Below are 8,823 nucleotides of genomic sequence, written 5' to 3'. Positions count from 1 at the left end.
AAGCTGAAAGTTTGAGGGTCCTCGGAACTGGTTGGTTATTGCGCTTTAAAATTTTAATGAATGAACATCTTAAATGTATACTACCATTTTGCTAAATCCCATACCGAACCCAAGCCCTCCCTTCGTAAGTTTTAACCCACCAATATTATGATGATTCTGTATTTTACAATTTTTGAAAACCAGAACTTACTCTGTGCGTTTTCAAGTTTTATATATAAACAAGGGATAATAGCCCACTGGGCACAGGGGTGTTTTTTCCTTCCGCCAATCACACATAATATTTATTGAATACCACAGAATAAAGTAAAAAATATTTCCTCTTAATGAGACCCAAAAAAATTAGTATCCGTTGCATCGACACTTCCGTAATTCTCCCTTTTCATTGGGTGGCTATTTGTAAATTAGAAACACAAAAACAAACTGGCCAGTTGCCCTTCATTTACTACACAAAAAGTAAAGGAAAAGAAAGAGTGAGAGAAATAATCTTCTGGATATAATGCATCTGAGGGATGCATTCTGGGTATAAATGTCAGCAAAAAGAGTTAATACTTATGTTTTTAAAGACTTCTAAAATAATAAATTTGCAAGGGAACTTTTAAAAATATGCTCGAAAAGATAAAAAATAAACAAGTTATGATAATCATGTTACAGCTATTAAAAATAACTAAGAAATTAAGATTTCAACTAAATGAAATTCGAATTGTTGTATTATCTTATTAAAAATAAATTAGATGCTAGATTCTATACAATATTTATCTGCAATTTAATTTCTTAAAATTCAATGTTTAAATTAAAATCCTTTTAATACAGTACGATAGTTAATTTTATGTTTAGAGATGAAGAAAAAACTGAATGCGAAGAATATATGTCTATGAATACACAATAATGTGATTTTTTTTCCAAAATGAAATTATAAGCAATTCACGAAGTTTACGAATAAAATAAAATAATAGCCATTCGTGAGCCACCATTCGTAAATAAAATGAGAATAATCACTAGATACATCATGAAAAGAAAATATTTTTCTTTAAAACTAAGATAATGCGTTACCATGTTTGCTAATCGTATACAGATTACACTTCTCTTATCACCCAGATTTTCCTGCATTCCGATTATCTTCGTTATTTTTTAATTTTGTTATTGCTGTTATTTTGTTTAAAAGCTAATAATTTCTGCTTGGTTTTTTTTTTATCGAAGAATGTTTTACTATCTTTTCCTGTTGAAGTATTGCAATGGGAAACATGTTCCTTGCTTTTCAACACATGTTTTTATTATTATTTAGAGCTGAATTCTTCAAATTCTTATATTAGTACTAAAAATTCTCCTATTCGATGCTTAAAAAGCCTTAGCAAAGAATGATTAATTTTTTATCTAAAATTCAGAACATCTTTTGACACTATTTTATCTTTTTTGCTGATAGTAATAATCATTTCTTTCAAAATTATCATTGCAAAAAAAAAATTTAGATTTTTTTTTTATTTATATAACTTTATTTTGAAAGGAAATGGAATATAGAAGAAAATTAATAAACTTTAAGGACGAGTGTGAAATTAAGAAAGCTAGTCGTCATGAAAGATTATCTTTTAGCTAAAATATTTTTCATTTCTTTTCGTTAAATTGGAAAAATAATATTTACAGTTATTATGATTTTGAATCATTTGAAAAATACCATCTGCTACTGCGTATTTCTACCGTCCTCAGCATATATATATATTTAATGCTCAGACTGTAAAAAAACATGGAATACATGAATTTTGAAGAAAGAGCATTTAAATTAAAAACCGGTTTTTATTTCAATAGCAAGTGCTCGGGATTATGTACCATAAAAGCTAAGAACTTTCTATTGGAATCAGGATGCCAGGAGCATTAGTAAACTTGATTTCATGAAAAAAATTTCAATGTGGTCAACAATGGACGACAAAATGTAACAAATGTTTGCATGTATCTAAAGCAACAATCGTTTTAAAAAATCATCACACTAGCCTCAGGAATATTTTAAAATGATCTCTCTTTTGAACTGTTTAAATTATTACCCGGCACTTTTAATATTTTCATAATATAAAATATTATTCATTTGTCATTTTGATATGAAAAACAATGCTTCATTTTTTTTGGAATATCGTTTATGATTTTCTTCAATTCATAAAATCAGGGATTTATGTCAAGTTAATTAGAAGGAAGTCCTCACTACCATTCTGGTCAATTAATGCATCCTAAATGCAGCTACTTGAGAAACTGCACAACATACAGAAAGCTGGGGAATTTTTGAATCATCTACCTCATTTATCGGATATTAGTTTCGGTTTATTTCTATATCTAGTTTAATGCGGCAACAATTTCGAGGGAGAAAAGTTATCTACTCTTCAAAATTATTGTATCTTTGTTCTATATGGGAATATTATTATCTTGTTATCTTATATTATTATCTTATTATCTCTATATGGTAATATTATTCTTGTGCTTTCTTACATTTAATATAATCCCTGAGATATAGGTCACTATAATATTTAAGGAGCATTAGGCTACCTGATAACGTTGATTTAATTTGATTTCTTTTATTTTGAAAGAGAAAAAGTTTTTAATCGAGCTTTAATATAATCCGTAAGACATAGGTTACTATAATAGGAAGCATTATGCTACCTGAAAACGTTCATTTAATTTGTTTTATTGTGACAAAGAAGGAATTTTTAATCAAGTTTTCACTCGTTTCCTGATATACTGGGATTTTGTAATTTTGCATATCTATAAATTCATAATAATAATACACTATTTCAATATTTCCAAAACATAAATTTCTATTAATTAATTAATGTAATTTTGATTCCACACAACGGAGACATACAAGTAGTGAATTTGAGATTTCAAGTTTCATAATATTTATAATAATGAATTATAAATAAAAAGCAAAAGTTAAATAACTAATAAAAGTATCATAAACTAAACTAAATTTATAGTTAAATTTAGATACAGTAACAAAAAACTGTTTTTAAAATCTGTGTTTCTTTTTTTCCATTCATTTATCAATTAGATGTCAAAACACTACTATCTGCATTTTTCTCAGAAAATACATTAGTATGTTAACATGAATAAAATATAAAAATTTATTTGAATCCTTTTTTAATTACTTTAATTATAATTATTTTATTAAATTTATTTGAATCAATTTTTAAGTTAGAATTCATTTCATTTTTAATAAATGTTGTTTTTATTGAATTTGTAGTTTTTATAGTTATGAATTCAACGTTTAAATTGCCAATCAAAGTTAAAAGTCACATTAGCTTAGGTTGAAAGTAGTTTTTAAAATTATTTTTTAACAATTTTGAGACGATAAATACAAAACAAGGTGATAAATAATAAATGAAGATTATATTTATATGCTATAATTTGTTTTTAAACTTAATTCGTATTTAATCAGCGGCAAAAATTCATATTACTACGATTGGTGGGGGGGAGACGACGGGTGAAGAGATAACCTCATCCGTCTTTCTACAAAATTTTAATTTATTTCATATTTTTAAAGCCAAATAATACACGATATTGGTAGACCTTCCATGCTCCTATGCCTTTTAGTCAAACCTCTGTCAATAGAACCAATAATTTAAATAAAATTCAATTTCTTGAGTGATCTTATACTTTTTCCACCTTCTACAAGGTAAAGTAAATTTGACCTGTACCTAGTTTTCAAATTAATTTCAACTTTTCTGCTCCCAAATTTAATTTCACATTAAACAAATTCAACTCATTGAAAGCTAATAAACTCTCAAAGATCTAATTATTTTAGAAACAACTAATAAAACCCAACAAAATTTCAATAAGATTAAATTCTTCTAGGCCCATAATATGTTGTCTGCGGAACTTTACAAAGTTTGTCGCGCTAATAAAATTAGGCACTTCAAGACCAGATTGAGTCAAGAAATAATCATAAAATTTATTTGCTATCAATAAATGAAGACATGTGTTTAAAATGTGAGTACAAAATGATTTCGGATTATGTGAATGAAACAAAAAATATAGAGAGAGAACAATTAGAAAGAATATTCCAAGAGATTTAGTCAGAATACAGTAAGCTATTTGGTTGTAAATCGGAATATTTAAATTCTAGTTCGGGAAGGAAAAAAAAAAAAAATGTTGCAATGCATTTGTTGGAGTTGATTGGTAAAAGCGTTTATGCTCTATAGATATTATTTTAAAACTCGTTATTTTAGGCTTTGTGTTGATGCAACAACAACATTCTCATAATAAAACTGCATCAAGAACCCTGCATTGTCAAAATATTATTAAGGCTTTATATTAAAAGTTGAAATGAATTTTCTAAATATTTAAGGAAATATTTACATTTATAGGATGAACAAAGCATTAAAGTATTTAGATTTTCTTAATTTCATTGCAAATCAAATTATATAATGGTAAAAGTTTAATATTTGTCACATATTTTATTTATATGAAAGGGTGTTTAGCATACTTCTAATCTTTTACAGAATTCATTATAATTATTTAATGATTCATTTTTAAAGAATATCAATGTGTGGAAAACATTTCATCATTTGATTTCTGTTAGAGAGCAACTGAAATCTAGCTAACTGTAATACCATTTCTGAATCATTAATTGTACTCACCTGGAATTTTTATATATATTGCCGATACATCTGGTTTTGGAATTATGAAAGGAAAAATATGTTATATCTCGCGCAAGCTTGGTTAAAACTTATTTACTAAAAATTCTCATACTTCCTTCAATATTTAAATAAATTTTAATGTAATGCTTTAATAATTCTTTGTCGCATATTACACAATTTTGGTTTAGTTTTATTGAAAGTTGTATACATTAAAAGCAAAAAGCTTTCAAAATAATTTGGAATTCTTTTAATAAAAATCCTTATATTCTCCTGAATACACATCTTATTTTTTATGAAATTATATGAAAATTTTTCTCTAAACAAATGAAATCGAATTGCTGAAAGTGTCTAATCAATCCATCAACCTAATTTCGATAAAATCGGTAGAGTGAAATTCCTTTTTTTTTTTTTTTTTTTTTTTTTTTTTTCAATTATCGGGTCGGTTCCATAAATGCCCCTATGACAGAATCTTCATGACAAACTGTGAGTTTAAAAACGAGTTTTTCATAGCTTAAATTCAAAGACATTTCTTATAGTCCCTTTGGAGAAATTTAAAAAAAATACATAAATTATATTCTGGAAAATCCTTCCGGTGAGTCCATGAAGCTCGATAGCGGATAACGATGCTTTTTTATCCAAGGTAGTACGAAAACACATCCGAAGTATACACAAAGACAGTACTTGCAAAAATCAATAGCACATTATGCAAACATGAAATCGTTATTAAGTAACCCCAACAGCACTAAGTGTCCAGAGATATCTCTCTAGAGATTAACTCTCCAAAGAGAGAATTCATTCGACTACTACTTCTCGTGTATGCGCCTCCGTTTATACTTTCCGTGACAAATATCGATGCTCTTAGAAAGAACGCGTGTCTTAGCTTTTAACAGAGACATCACTAAAATTCGCTCATTTTCAAGAACTTTCACTTTTATCACCAATGTCGCTAGATGGTCACTAAAACCAGAAGTTTTTACATCCATTTAATCATTTTCTAATTAGGAGACCAGCCGTTCTGGGAGTTGGGAAACAATATTACAGAATCGTAACAATATGAAAATACCCTGATATGTTTGATCCAATAGTGCATAAAAGAATATATATTAATAAATAAAAAGACTACACTAACCGAATTTGTCCTTCCCCTTTTTTCAAGTGAAAGTGTGATTATTTATTTAAAATTTGTCTGAGCTTTACTTGGATATTTGAAAAGACCAAACCAGTCCAAGTAGCATAAGCTATAACACGATTTTTTTTTTTTTTTTTTTTTTTTGTTCGTATACAGATTGAGGATTTATAAAATGAACACAAGTATAGAAACTTTTTTCAACATAAAATATTTGTTTCAAGGCAACACATAGATCATCAACCAATTTAAACGTAAACAAGAAATTACTTGAAATAAGCTCCATAGCGTTTTAAAATTAAACAGAAAATTAGTCAATAGAAGAAAGAATAGAAAATCTATCTAGAATATTAAGAATTATTAAAGCATGATACAAACCCTTCATTCGAACTATTTAGAAAAATTAAATTAATACATGTATTTTATTGATCTATTTATTGGAGTTGGTATAAGAAGCAAAAAGAAAGTGCTAAGTTTATTTCTATTCTGATTAAATATCACAAACAGCATTCTTCACAAATCATAAGTATTGTGATGTTATTGTCAAATATTCAATAATCTTCTTTTATGAAAGTTTATGTAATTTTTTTCGATAACTGTTCAAGTAATTATTTAGCAAAATAACTTGCAAATAAATCTGACATCTTTCAATAATAATCATAATAAGGAAATAGTATTTTATAAAAACACTAAAAAAAATATAATGTTCAGGCATCATATTTCTTCCATCAGAAAACCATTGTTTAAAAAAAAATTCAAAGCATTGAGGGAAAAGGGAAACACTCAATACCTGAATGCACTAACATCTGAATTTTTTTAAAAAGATCCATTTCTAAAATCTAATTTAATAACAGTTATGCCCATACGTTAACTGAATTATGAAGTAAAATTCAAAAGTAGTAAATCCATTAAACAATGCAGGATGTTTACACAAATTTTAGTTAATTCTTTTAATGATTAGTCTGAAACAGGAACTTCTATTTATGTATTGTATTGGCCAATATATATTTCATAACTACTTACTATTATTTTCAATCATTATTAACAATTATTTTCTCTTTTTATTTGTTGAATTTCTTTTTCTTTCTTGATTATTTTTATATTAAAAAATCTTTAAGAAATACTTCTAAAAATAGATTAAAATATTGTTTAAAAAATTCAATAATTCTACTTGTTAGCAATAATTTAAATTATTGCTTATTATAAGTTAAAATATTATTAATGAATATCTAAATCAAACAATAACAATTAGAACAACAGTAACTGAGATAAAATAAAAATACATAAAGCTATGTGTGTTTGCCAAAAGGAAGTTAACAGAGTTAATAAAAGGGAGTTTCATATAAAAAAAAATTCTGAAACTAAACTGGAACTGCTCTTTGAAATAGACACAAATTTAATAGACAAGATTTTAAATTACTACACAGAATTAAACATTGCATAATGCATAACTGTTTTCTTAAAACTTCCTTGAAATCTAAGAATGCAAGTAGCATTCATTACTTATTCTAAACTTATTATTGATTATATTCAAAAATGGATTTTTAAAAATATCATAGATGCTATGAAAATCATTCAAAAATGCATGTTATGAGATGAAAGATTTGAAAGTATGAGGGAAAAAACATTTCCATATCTCATCGAAAACTTATTTAGATAAATAAAGCAAACTCGCTTCTTCATCCTGTCTATAATGTAAAAAAACATATAATTCTCTAAACAATCAAAATCAGACAACCAATTTAAGTAGCAAAATAAGAAGACGAGGAAAGAAATCATATATTTAGACTCAAAAAGGTCGACATAGGAAAAATCTCTTCATTTTTCTGTGCTTCGTTCTCGAAAATGTATCATTTTTATCTGATCACTTCAGGTTAAATGCATAAAAAAAGAAGAAATTATTATTTCTTATTATTAAATGCAGAATTTACAATAGTATCATCACAACGATCAAAGTAGATAAAAGTATAATTTGCCCCATTAGCACAAAATGCCCAACAATATTGTTATGATATCTTCAAGTATTGACCGGGATTCAAAATATTGAACAATATCGTGGAGAGGTCTTAAATATCTTGTACTAATAGATTATAGTATAAATTTCACAGTACTTTTCACCTTTGTTCAATGTAGGATTTTCAATATTGTTTCCACAATATACGTCTTTTAATTAAAAAAAAAACATCAGTTAATATTTTGGAATAAAATCTCAAATTAAATGATTTATTGAACAATAACTAAATTTTTTGTCAGAGTACTTTACTATATCAATGCTTTAAAAAATTACAGTGCCTTTTGATTATTATATTCATTATACAGTATTGTTTATATGATATTCAATATTTCTCGATATGCGCAATAGTGTTCAATATTTTCCAAATATTACACAATATTGTGTTGTTATTCTATTATCTAACCATAAAAAACTTCAAATCAGGTGTATATTATTTTCTTTTCGACGATGAGAGTCCTAAAATGACAAAGAAAAATCGATCTGATTGCGAAATTACAATTTATCTAAACTGGAAGTGTTCGAACATTTTAAAGAAAACAAAATTATAAACCAGGATTATTAATTTAATATTAACATCAAAAGATGTCGTTTGAGTTTCATTCTTTCCCATAAAAATCCCCATTATATTATATGGACATTTGATAACGGTACACGAATTTGAAAAGATTTAATTTTAAAAAAAATTATTTTTCGAATGCTACAAAAAAATTTTAAATATTTATTACATCAATAAAAAAATTAGAATTCAACATTACTTCTAAATATCCCCATTTGTTTGCTATCGGTTTTGTTTTATCAAATATTTCGAAACGAAAACTTAAACAAATAGATAAAAACACTAGAAGGCGGATAGTTCATTTTAATCAAGTTTAACTACCTCACTATAGCAAATCTGACTCTTATGTTGTAAAAACGACATTAATTAATAAAACAACATCGTATAAGTGAACAAAACCGATAGAAATGCATCTTCATGTATTTTCATTGCACTAAACCATTATTTTTCTTTTTTTTTTTTTTGTAAAAGAATAGTTTTATACATCTGTCATCAAAAAATCCACAAAGGC

The sequence above is a fragment of the Argiope bruennichi genome, chromosome X1 (genome assembly GCF_947563725.1).
Source record: "Argiope bruennichi chromosome X1, qqArgBrue1.1, whole genome shotgun sequence".
NCBI classification, from domain to species: domain Eukaryota; kingdom Metazoa; phylum Arthropoda; class Arachnida; order Araneae; family Araneidae; genus Argiope; species Argiope bruennichi.
Note: the sequence above shows the minus strand (reverse complement) of the source record.